This window comes from Anolis sagrei, chromosome 5, assembly GCF_037176765.1.
Source record: "Anolis sagrei isolate rAnoSag1 chromosome 5, rAnoSag1.mat, whole genome shotgun sequence".
NCBI classification, from domain to species: domain Eukaryota; kingdom Metazoa; phylum Chordata; class Lepidosauria; order Squamata; family Dactyloidae; genus Anolis; species Anolis sagrei.
Window position 1 is genome coordinate 106,130,735 of NC_090025.1, and position 13,132 is coordinate 106,143,866.

General features: G+C 40.6%; 1 protein-coding gene across 3 annotated transcripts in view; it reads left to right on the top strand.

The window, feature by feature from the left end:
• Positions 1-1,610: 1,610 nt before the first annotated feature.
• The window catches only part of FOXJ2 (forkhead box J2), a 62,900-nt gene continuing 51,378 nt past the window's right edge, over positions 1,611-13,132 (top strand). For all 3 annotated transcript variants that reach the window (XM_060777990.2, XM_060777992.2, XM_060777991.2), the window contains exon 1: positions 1,611-2,525. The gene's annotated coding sequence lies outside the window, so the exon portion shown is untranslated. The remainder of the gene's footprint in view (positions 2,526-13,132) is intronic.

Genomic DNA, 13,132 nt, shown 5'->3' on the forward strand with positions numbered 1-13,132 from the left:
AAAAAAGCCCAGTTCAAAGAAGATATTGTGGGTTATTCTGCCTTGATATTCTGGTGCCCATTCCACACAGCTGAATAAAATCCCACATTATCTGCTTTGAAGTGGAATATATGGAAGTGTGGACTCTGATAACCCAGTTCAAAGTAGATATTGCGGGATTTTCTGCCTTGATATTCTGAGTTATATGGCTGTGTGGAAGTACCCTAAGTACAGTGTGCTGTTTGGATGAGAAGTTGTGTGCAAAAGCTTGGTGCATGGGTTGCTAAACCATTTGTGTGATGGAAATATGCAATAGAAGGCCCCTTCCACACAGCCCTGTATTCCAGAATATCAAGGCAGGACATCCCACAATATCTGCTTTGAACTGGGTTATCTGAGTCCACACTCTGGCCCCTTCCAAACACCTAAATAAAACCCCACAATATCTGCTTTGAACTGGAACGTATGGCAGTGTGGACTCAGATAACCCAGTTCGAAGCAGATGTTGTGGAATTTTCTGTATTGGTATTCTGAGTTATATGGCTGTGTGGAAGGGCCCTCAGATAAAGTGGAATTTTCTGCCTGATATTCTGAGATATAGGGCTGTGTAGAAGAGCTTGAAGTCTTCAACAACAACAACAGCAATAATAATAATAATAAACTTTATTTATACCCCGCCTCTAACTACCCCAACGGGGACTCGGAGCGGCTTACATAGACACCAAAAGAAGAAAAACCTCAAGCAAACAAACAAAAACAGAGTGCCATCAGAACAACTTGTGCTGGGCTGAAAACTTCTTCTGATTCACAGTGGAAAACGTCTTGATGAAAAAGGAAAGCAGAAGAAAACAGAAGCTTCTGCCAATCGTGGAACTGGAAAGTATTGTCCTTTGTTTCTTAAAAGAACTGGCTTAAAGAGGGAGCAAAGATTCAGGCTCTATTACCTATGAAGAACCTTGGCATTGTATTGTTGAAGGCTTTCATGGCCAGAATCACTGGGTTGTTGTAGGTTTTTTGGGGGCTATATGGCCCTCACTACCTCTGAGGATGCTTGCCATAGATGCAGGTGAAACGTCAGGAGAGAATGACTCTAGAACATGGGCATATAGCCCGAAAAAAACTACAACAACCCAACCTTAGCATTATGATGGTAATGTTGAAATCTGTGTCAGATCTGGAGGGCCCTTCCACACATATCCCAGAATATCAAGACAGAAAATCCCACATTATCTGAGTGTGGACTCAAACCAGTTCAAAGCAGATATTGTGGGACTCTCTGCCTTGATATTCTGGGCTGTGTGGAAGAGCCCAAAGTTTCAACTCCTCTCAAATGCTTTTTTTCCTGGCTACGGGCATGGCAGTCCATGAAAAGCCTGACTTCACAACCTCTGAGGATGCCTGCCATAGATGTAGGCGAAACGTCAGGAGAGAATGCTTCTGGAACATGGCCCGGAAAACTCACAACAGAGCACCTTCTCTGAACCCTGGCGAGCCAAGCGAGGAGGCAAAGGGGCTGCCGAGGCAGCTTCTCCCTCAGCAGCGGAGGGTGGGAAGGAAGCGCCACCTTAAGGCGGGAGGCGGGGGGGAGGCGGAGAGGGGGTGGCGCGGCCCAGGGGGAGCCGGGGAGGCGGAGCGGAGGCCGGGGCGGAGCCGGGGCCTGCAGTGGAGCCGCAGCCCGGAGCACACGGAGCGAGCGGGAGGCGCGGGGCCGAGGCCTGAGCAGCGCCCGCCGCACCGCCTCGCCCTCGCGAGCCCCTCAGACCCGGACCAGGCCCAGTCGGCGCCGCGGCCTCGCGTGCGTAGAGCCGCCGGGCCAGGAGGCGCGCAGCCCCGCCACCTTCCGGGGAGAGGGGCGAGGCCTCCTCCTCCTCCTCCTCCCGCCAGGCCCGTGAAGGGAGCGCTTCCTTCCCCTCTGGGCCTCCCAGCCTGCCTGCCTGCCTGCCTCCCCCTCCAAGGACAGCGCCGCCCCCGCTAGGCCCCGCCGCCTCCCTTTCCTTTCCCTTCCCTTCCTCCGGAGGTGAGGCCTCATTCCTGGAGGAAGGCCGCCAACTCCCGGGAAAACTGTCAGGAATTTATTGGCAGGAGCCCATCCATTCCCCGAGTTTCTTCTGGAGAAGAATTCCCCTCCAGCTAATCAGAGACACGAGATCCCTCTGGATAGGGACCTCCCCTGGAGACTTCAGCCTGAGCCTCCCGCAGAAAACAACTCCCTGTCAAAGCCAAAGACTCCTTGGAAGAAGATGCTGGTGGGATAGATGGAGAGGAGGAGGAGGAGGAACTGGGAGAGACAGAAGGGGAAAGGGATCCCCCCTGGAGTCAAGCAAGTAGCACTGAAATAGCCCGAAAGACAAGGAAGGTACCAATACTCCCAGGGTTTTTGGGGATCTGATTTTGCTGCTCCTTTCCTTCCTAAGTCCCTTCTAAGGAGAACTCAGGAAAAGCGGCAGCAACTGCAGCACTTGGTGCCTGGGGCCTGCATGCGGAATCCAAAGGCCTGCGGCGGTTTAGAGGAAAGGCGAGAGACACCTGCTTCAGACACCTTTGCTGTGAGTGATGCTGTATCTCCCTTGTTTATACATTTTTCCTGATCGAGTCTTCCTTTTTTCCTTCTCCTGCTTTTCTGCTTCTGTAGGCCCTTTTCCAACAGACCCTGTATCCCAGGGTGATGATGATGATGATGATGATGATCTATATAAATAAAAATGTAATCTTCGTTTGTGGGATTAACATAACTCAAAAACCACTGGGCAAATTGATACCAGATTTGGACACAATACATCTATCAGGCCAGTGAGTGACCATCACTCAGAAAAACACAGCAGAAGAGACTTAAAAAGCCGATATATATATACACACACACACACACAACGCATGCACAGAACCACACATATACACACCTATATACACACAAACAAAACACATATATACAGACTGGGCCACACCAACATGTGGCAAGGGACGGCTAGTAATCTATATAAATAAAAATGTAATCTTCGTTTGTGGGATTAACATAACTCAAAAACCACTGGGCAAATTGACACCAAATTTGGACACAATACACCTATCAGGCCAACAAGTGACCATCACTCAGAAAAACACAGCAGAAGAGACTTAAAAACCAAAATATAAAAAAATACAATGCATTCGCAGAATCACACATATACACATCTATATATATACACACACACACACAAAACACATATACACAGACTGGGCCTCAGCAATGTGTGGCAGGGGACAGCTAGTAATCTATATAAATAAAAATGTAATGTTCGTTTGTGAGATTAACATAACTCAAAAACCACTGGGCAAATTGACACCAAATTTGGACACAAGACACCTGTCAGGCCAATGAGTGCCCATCACTCATAAAAACACTGGAAAACACAATTGAAGGGACTTAAAAAGCAAAACATAAAAAATATGTTGCAACGCATGTGTGAAACCACATATATACACATACACACACAAAACACATATACACAGGCTGGGCCACAGCAACGTGTGGCAGGGGATGGCTAGTAATCTATATAAATCAAAATGTAATGTTCGCTTGTGGAATTAACATAACTCAAAAACCACTGGGCAAATTGACACCAAATTTGGACACAATACACCTATCAGGCCAACGAGTGACCATCACTCATAAAACACTGAAAAACACAGCAGAAGGAACTTTAAAGGCCAAAAAAGCAAATAGATGCTACAGCGCATGCACAAAAACGACCTCCCCCCCTCCCCCGGGAAGCAAAACACACAATAGCATATCCATATTCTCTTCCAGACTACAGCTCCCAGCATCCTTTTAGGAGAGGAGGTTGATCCAAATGCACTTCTTCCAGGCTGCAAGCTTTCTTCTCCTTGGATTTTTTGAGAGCATCCCAATCCCTGCATTTTTCCAATTTCCTGTTCTTGGACTGCAACTCCCAGCAATCCGATAGATAGATTATATAGAGATAGGTAGGTAGGTAGGTAGATGGATCAGGAGCACTGCTGGGAGTTGCAGTCCAAGAATGGGTAGAGAAGGAAGAAAGGGAGAAAGAGGAAGGGAAAGAAAATTGGGGGGGGGGGTGGAAGGGAAGAAGAAGAGAAGGAAGAAGAACAAGAAATAAAAAAGGAAGGAAGGAAGGAGAGAAAGAAAGAAAGAAAGAAAGAGAATGAGGGAGGGAAGGTTGGCCACAGCAACACGTGGCGCGTACAACTAGTAGTAGTAGTAGTAATAATAATAATAATAATAATAATAATAATAATAATTTATTTGTATTTCGCTTTTCTCCTTCATGGGACCCAAAGCAGCTTACAACATATAAAAGTCATGTAAACAACAATCCATATACATCGATAATAAGTATAAAACATCATAAAATAAGCAGTTTAAAACAACAATAATATACATTCACATTCTTGTGGCATAATGTCAGATTATATTGCACTTTGTTCCAATCCATAATATTGTGGTGTTTCTGATCACAGTTTTTCTGTTTATCCCACATTATCTGACTGCAGACTCATATAATCCAGTTTAAAGCAGAAATCTGGGGATCAGATCCTGGTATATAGGGCCTGTCTGAAAGGGCCCTGAATCTTCTGCACTATTCACTATTTTATAGAGGCAAGGAAAAGATAACCTTATCTCCCAAGAGTCAGAGGGGGAAAGGATCACAGTATTTGACAAGTTAATGGGCAGGGTGTGGAGCATCACTGATTAGTGACTGAGGAAACATCATTGTCCTATTAATGCAACTGTGTTTGGATGCTGTCAGCACTATTCTCTGTCTGATGAACTCTGTGTGGGACTTAAGCAACAGTTGACCAGGCTACATGTTAAGTCTCTGGACTGTGAGTCATCTTATGTTTGACATTTTAGGTCAGTTGCCTCTTTCTCCCACTCTTTCAAAGATCTGAATGCTTTGATGATTACTAATCCATGTTAGTGATTGAAACAATAGAACCCGAAGAGTAGCCATTTCTCACTTATTAGTATCAAATAAAGGCTGTGATTTTGTCAAAATATTGCTGAACTACCTGAAGTGTACGCTATTCAGTGCACTGAAGGTTGGGTTTCAACTTACCAGTACTTCCCTTGATTTGATCTTCCTGCTTTATTGCAGAGTTTGTGACAGAATTTATTGTTATTATTATTTATTTACCTTACTTATATACCGCTGTTCTCAGCCCGAAGGCGACTCACAGCGGTTCACAACAAATACGAATAGCAAAAATTCAGTGCTACAGTATAAAAATAGCCAACAACACAACACATTACACAATTAATAAACAGTCACTACAATGCCCATTCAATTTGATGTTGTTATCCTGGAATGGGAGAATTAACTTTCTGAACGTGGGGACTTTTTGGCAGCAGTGCATAGCAGGTGATCCAGAGCAGCTTCCCCTAGTAGTAAACTGCTTTAGATATCACTTTCATAGCCCCCATCTACATTTAATGCAGTTCAAAGATAGCTTCAGACTACAGCAGCCAGACATCAAATTCCCACAAACATGTGCAAAAGAAAACCCCTAATATCCATGAGTGGTTTGTGGTTTGTGTAATCTCCATCTTGGTCTCAAACTGGTTCTAGAATTTCCTATGTAGTCATCTGCACAGGGAAACCACTTTCTTCAATACTGATTTGAAACTAGTTTGAAATGATCAGTGTAGATGGGACTTTAGATGCCATTGGAAGTTGCCACTTTAAGGCATTGCTTCATATCTGACTCATGTTTTCTTAGGGACAGATGACAATTGAAAGGAGACCCAAGCTGGTTTCAGGGTATTACCCGAGATGTCATTAGGATGGGTTTGATGACAATTATGATATAATTTTTAAAATGTTCATTTAAAATTAATCCTCTTGCCTTGGTCCATTCAAGGATTACAACATTTTGTTGACCTATAATTAAATAAATCAATTACAAGCAACCTGATAGTCTAATAAGTGCCTCTGCTCAACAGGGCAGTAGATTTCAGGAAGAAATGCTTATTTTTAGTTTAAGAATTAATCAAATTCTTAACGACAGAAAATAGTATTTATTCAGTGTCAGAAGAGTATGTAAGAGCTGCATGCTGTTACAAAAGTGTGTGTCATTTGCAAACAAGTTGTATTTTTTAACCATTTGTTGCTAGTATTCCAATTTATGGATATTTAGGTACAACTCCATATGTACTTGGGAATATGTCCTAGAGCTTTCTTCTCAATAGACGTGCAGCATCAGCATCAGTGATGTGATATCCTGTCTTTTTCCTCAGAACTGGAACTCAAGGCAGTTTACAAATTAAATTAGATAACATATAGATAATAATATGCAAATGATTGATTGTGAAAATACCATTCAGTAGTAACGTTGATATGGTCCTTCAAATAGGCTGGACCTATGTGATATAGGGCTTTGCGGGTCAAAACCAACACTGCAAATTGTGCTGAGAAGCAGATGCTAGTGAATAGAGCTGTCTTGTGTTCCCTGTAGCTAATGTAAATGTATAAGGTTATAAATGGAAACATAGAGTGAAAAATATTAATATGATTTAAAGTATTACTCTGTCAAGTGAAACATACAGTTAATGCAGTCAGGTCGAAATCAGCTGAAACATATAGTTAAAAGTATTAATATAATCAAAAATATTGATCTGTCAGGTGAAACCTACAGTTAATGCAGATGAAACATATAGATCTTTTTGGCAGCATCCCAACAAGATGGAGAAGAGGAGGGGGAATGGCATTCTATGTCAAACACATTTACTTTCACAGAAATCCACAAAAGTAATGGAAATAGACCAGCAGAGACCAAAAATAGGAAAACTTATCAAAAGAACTTAGTGGCAGGAATTTACTGTAGGCCACCAAACCACGACGGGATGGTGGGTGACAAGCTTCTGAAACAGAAATCTCTAAAAAGCAAGAACCGGAAGTTATAGGAGACTTCATTTTCCTGGTATCTGCTGTGAGACTAGCTCTGCTAAACATAGGTTCTCCAACAAGTGCCTGATGTTCCTTGCAGACAAATTCCTTTTTCAAAAGATGGAAGAAGAAACAAGTGAATCGACAATCCAAGGTTTGATCCTAACAAATGCAGTTAATCACAGGAATCAAAATAGTTAGTACTTTAGGGAGAAATAACTGTGTAATGCTAAAATTCATGATTGCGAGACAGACAAAGAAGAGTATATACAAGCACAAATTTTGGATTACACGAAAGTCAATTTTATCAACCTCAAGGAAATACTGGGCAAATTCTATGGTTAGGAATGCTAAAGAAAGACTACCCAGAATGGGTGAAATTTTATGAAGAAGGAGCTCAAGAAAGTAGCACTTGGTCTTTCGTTTTGACATTACATGTTGGTAGATTTCAGTTGAACATTACAAAGATTTTCTTGACAGTAGGAACTGTTTGGCATTGGAAAAAGTTCCGTGGGGGTGGGGTTGGGGCATCTTCTTCTGTGTACATTGTCAAAAAGAGCCTGAACAGTTACCTTCCACGAATGCTCTAACTGGAGATCATGCATTGAGCAGGGAACTTGATCTGATCACTCAAAGACATCCTTCCAATTCTATGATTCTGTGAAGAAAAGTTCAGGTTACTCCAAAGTATACTTCCAATAACATTTCATATACAGTAATTTGCATATCAGCCTATTTGTCAAAGTTTCTCACTATAGATATAGGAAAATAAGTAAATATTCTCAGGATTTATAATTCTTGTACTTCGGAATAAATCAGTTAATTTGACAGGTACCATTAAGTATGGAACACAGTCAACTCTGAAGTTAGTGATGGGTATCAAGCATGTTGACTCCATAACATCTTTATTTTCTGTTGTTGAAATTTTGATAGACTGAGATATTTTGATAGACTGAGAATTTTGATAGACCTTCACTGTCCAAAGACAACATATTGGTGTGTGTTTTTCCTCTTTAATTTCCTCACGTGAGCTTCAAAACAATAAAGTCCTGAAAAGTTTCTCAAGATGCATCCCAACTGTTATCATTCTACCCTCCAGAGAAATAATACGAAGAGGTCCATTTCCACAGCTGGTTTGGAGCAACAAAATCATATCCTGCAAATAAGTCATTTTGTAGCTGGCCTGTGATTTCCTGTTTCTTGGTTTGTTTTTGTTTTCAGCAAGACTTGCCTTGTAAATGGCCTCCATTCTACTTGACACAGTTATTTAAACATGTTTACTCTGCAATCCTATACATATTTGTTTGGAAGTAAATTCCTGTGTGTTCAGTTAAGTTTACTTACTGTTAAATTTGTTTAGGATTGCAAGTTAAGAGTGTATGTGGCTTTAATATACAAAAATGGGAGAAATTGGTTTTACACCAATGAAAAATGATATTTTAAAACCTTTATTTGAAGTTGTATTTTAGATAGTGCTTCAAAGATTCAAGGATCAGGCAAACACCACACTAAAGTAAAATGATTTGGTGAAGGTTAATATTGTTCCTTTTAGAATTTGGTTGTTCTTTGATTCTTGTGATATTTAGCTTTTTCCAGAAGGGTGTTTGGACTGAATTTTAAAATGGACTTTTGTCTAAGTTCATAATACAGATAAGTTCTTTCTGCCTGTTCCCTTACTGTCTGCTGAGAGAATTGATTACCAAACCTTTTAATCTTTTAAATCAGGTTTTCCAGTTCATGCTCAGCCTTCTTGACTCTGGCGCCTCAATTGTGAAATGCCCCCTCCCCTTTGGTGATGTCATTGGTTTCTTTCTGATGTCAAGCCGAAACATGTTTTTGTTATTGTTAAAGACTTTGGGACTTCATGTATTTATCAGTTTACACATACATAGTTGCAAATTATGATAGCATATAGAGTATTTAAAAAACCCTTTTTAAAATTTGTTCTCATCCTGATGAAATTATTTAATGGTTATATCAGCATAATTCAGTGATTTGAGTGTCAGACTAGGACACTGGGAAACCAGAATTCGAATTCCTGCTCATCCATGGAACCCTATGGCTTCATTTTGTGCAAGTCATTCTCAGCTCAGAGGAGCATCAAGAACTATTGTAACAAGGACAAGCCCCTTTTGAACAATTTTTTTACATGGGTAATATTGTTTCATTTGTAAGGCTTACAACAAAATATTTCCTGAATTCTATTGATACTCCCAACTAGAGTAAAGTACAGAACCAATTTTTCAGTATTGATTTAATGATGACACAAAATCCATCAGTTCCATGCATCCATTTTATTTGGGCCTGCCAGTAGAATTCAAGTTTTTATAAAGTATTTCTACTTTATAGTTGTAATTGTTTTAGGTGGTTTAAAGGATTAAACCCAGATATGGGTACCTGCTTTTCCATTTTGATCAAATTGATTCTTAGCTGGTACAACAAGCCTGTGAATATATGAGGGATCCTTTCCAAGGTCCCTTGTGTAATACAATGTTTGTATATAATCTGGAAATTGAATGACAAAGGGGTGTGGGGTCATGGCCTGGATGATGATCTGAAGTTAACTTTGCATTGTAGCTTTGAGAGATGCATTAGCATTGATGCACTGTAGCTTTGAGTGAGTTTCAGTTTCAGATCTACAGGGCTTCCTGAAGATCTGAAATTGAAACATGCACATGGACTTGTTGGAACCTTCAGAATTAGTCTGGGATCTGTAATGTTAAGATGTATAAAACTTTAAGGGCAGTGGTTCTCAACCTGTGGATCTGCAGATGTTTTGGCCCTCAACTCCAAGAAATCCCAACAGTTGGTAAACTGGCTAGAATTTCTAGTAGTTGTAGGACAAAACACCTACAACTCCTAGACCCACAGGCTGAGAACCACTTTTTTAGGGACTCTGGTATGGTTCCTTTTTGTTTACTCATGTCAAATATGCTTATTGTTCCCTTAAAATCTTGGGATTCTTGTCTGAAAATTAAAAAATACGCAAGACCTGCTTTTAGAGTCATGGAATTATAGTGGATCATCTATTCCAGTTGGCTCTCCAGCAAAAGAATCTCATGCAGGTAGCTATCTGGCCTCTTTTTGAAAACATCCAAAGAAGGAGATTTTGAAAATGGAATTCTGTGCTCCAGAAAACACCTAACCAGTACAGAATAGAATAGGACTATTACTTCCTCAGACTTTGACTTTATGCTTCTGTTAACACAGGCTAAAATTGCATTTGTCTTTTTTGATGTAGCATCTCACTGCTTTTGAGCCTAGTCATTCCAAGGCCTTTATCACATGTAGTACTGCTGAGCCATGTGTTGCCATCCTGTACCTGTGCATTGGGTTTTTGTAGCTTAAATATAGCATGTTGCATGTTGCATTTTATTAATTACTGTTCAGTTCTCTAGTTTATCAAGATCCTTTTGAATTTTGTTTCTATATTCTAACATGTTAGTTACCTTCGCCAATTTTGTGTCATCTGCAAACTTGATAAAAATTCCTCCACCTCTTAGATAAGTCATTGATAAAAATGTTGAAGAGTTATAAACTTAGGACAGAACTCTGAGGCATGCCAATCAAGACTTTTTTCCTGTTTGAAACACTGTCATTAATGATGACACTTTGACCTTAGTTTTCCAACCAGTTATGGGTTTGTCAGATTATGTAGCCATCTCTTACACATTTAATTAGTTAGTTAATCAAAATATTATGGAGGACCTTATCAAAGGTTTTGCTGAAATCCAAATAAATGACACCACAGCATTCCCACCCACTATTACAGTAGTGACCTGATTTAAAAAATGATATCAGATCGGTTTAGCAGAATTTGTTCTTGACAAACCCATATTGATTACAGTACTGTCACCAAGATACCATATTTAATCACACAATAGTCTCACTTTCCCCATTTTTGGGGAAAAGGGGGATGTGACTATTACACAAGGAAAAAGGGGACATTTTGTTCCAAAACACTGACTTTTTAATAAAACGATGTTGAAAAAAAACTTGAAAACATATAAAGTAGTTCTAGAAACACATTTACACAGTTAAACAGTTTAATCTTGTTGGAAGACTCCATACCACTGTCATTGCTGTCAGTATCTGATGCGCTGTCCTCAGCACTGCTTACATCATATGTTTTTTCTTCCCATCAGTCTCCCACAGTTTATCATCTTCTAAACCAGGGGTCCTCAAACTTTTTAAACAGAGGGCCAGGTCACAGTCCCTCAAACTGCTGGAGGGCCAGGTTATAATTTGAAAAAAAGCATGAATGAATTCCTATGCACACTGCACATATCGTATTTGTAGTCCAAAGAACACTTAAAAACAATACAATAATTAAAATGAAGAACAATTTTAACAAATATCAACTTACTAGTATTTCAATGGGAATTGTGGGCCAGTTTTTGGCTGATGAGATAGGATTGTTGTTGTTGTTGTTGTTGTTGTTGTGTGCTTTCAAGTCGTTTCAAACTTAGGTTGACCCTGAGTAAGGGCCGAGTAAATTACCTTGGAGGGTCGTATCCGGCCCCTGGGCCTTAGTTTGAGGACCCCTGTTCTAAACCATCCAGTGCATTAGAAATGCCAGGTTTTTGTAAAAAAATTTCATAACAATGTCTTCTGTGATAAGGTCCCAACTCTTACCCATGTTCACATCAGTTCTGAGTAGGGATGCCTTACAATTCCATCACGTCTAATTGGTGATCATTGCTCATCATCCACTAGTTATATAAATATTGCAAGTTGTCTTTAAAGGCTTATTCACCTATATATCCAGTGGTTGCAAGATAAAGGTTAAACCACCAGGAATCACTACCTCATGTGTGTTCTTTCCATGGAGAAGTTGTTTCATTTCCTTCACGATGCGACTTTGGAAACTGTCCAGAGCTAGCTCTTTTTCGTAGCATACCTGGTTTTCTGTTCCATACAGTTTTAAATCAATCCACCATGAGTTCTAAGTTCACCCAATCCTTTGCCTGCTCTCATACATGACTCCCACAGTGAAACTACTCCCTTAGGAATATTTTTTTTTCTTTAAATGTTAATATCCTTCCATCAGCTGTAATGGCAAGCATTATGGTGCACTGCAATCTCTCGTGACCACTGATTCTCATGGTGACACCAGATTACCCTTTCAGTGCAATAGTGCTATTGTCTGGTCAGCATTAGCAATTTGAGAAAGGGGTTATGGTGTTTCCTTGCGCATATGCAAGACAAATCAATGAAATCTTTCCACCCTCTTGGTGTAATCAGATGTCAGCTTTTGGCATAAAGTGGTTCTCCTTCGCACAGACAGGTTGCGAGTAAGGGTGGTTTTTCTCTAGCTTGTCTTCAACTTTACGCCAGTTTTGCCCCAACTTCTTATTCCTGTAGCTCTTTTTCCATATTTCTCAACAAAAGCAAAGACTCTCAACTTGAACTTCTTACTTCTATATATACCCCTATTCATGGTCAGCTCAGCAGTTCTGATGAGAACGCAGTGTGGAGGAAGGCTGCCTCTGCAATACAAATACTTCCAGCATTCCCTCCACATGTATTTATGCCCCGCCCTGAAGAGCTTTACTGCTTGCCAAACCCCTTTCACTCACTGCTTTGCCCATCCACCCACCCATCCAAAGACCCACCTGCCCACTCACTCGTCCAATCAACCACACACACACTCACTCACTCACCTGCCTGCCTACCCAGAGATTTATTTGCCCAGTTCACTTCCTCTTGTCTATCCACCCTCCCATCCACTTGCTCATCCACACACACACACACACACACGTTCAGATGCCCATTCATCTGCTACCCAACCTCTTCCAGGAATGCCACTTTATAAGATGGACTGGAAATAACGGTTGTTACCCATTTCTTCTTAAACTGTGTGGTCTCCTTAGTTAAATATTGGGGTCACGATAAATTTGTCAGTAGAAAAAGTTTTCTAAATGCCACTCATGTATACAACGAAGTGCAGTGTTTACAGTGGACTCTGCATAGAATGCTTCAGCTGTACTCCACAGAAATGAAAATGAGTCTGTTTAGAAAGCCTTGAAAATGTTGGTTTATTTTCAGAAAACGTTTGATTTTTATTCCTATTTTACATACCCATGTACTTGGATCATGTAAATATTTATTGCACATAAAGGTGTTGTGAGTGGAAAAAGTTTATGAAGCTCTGATCTAGAGCACTTGCATTGTTTAATGCGTGGCCACTCAGATACACAGGCAATCAAACTGCAATTGAGTCTGACTGAAACTGGACTCTCTGAGCTACACTC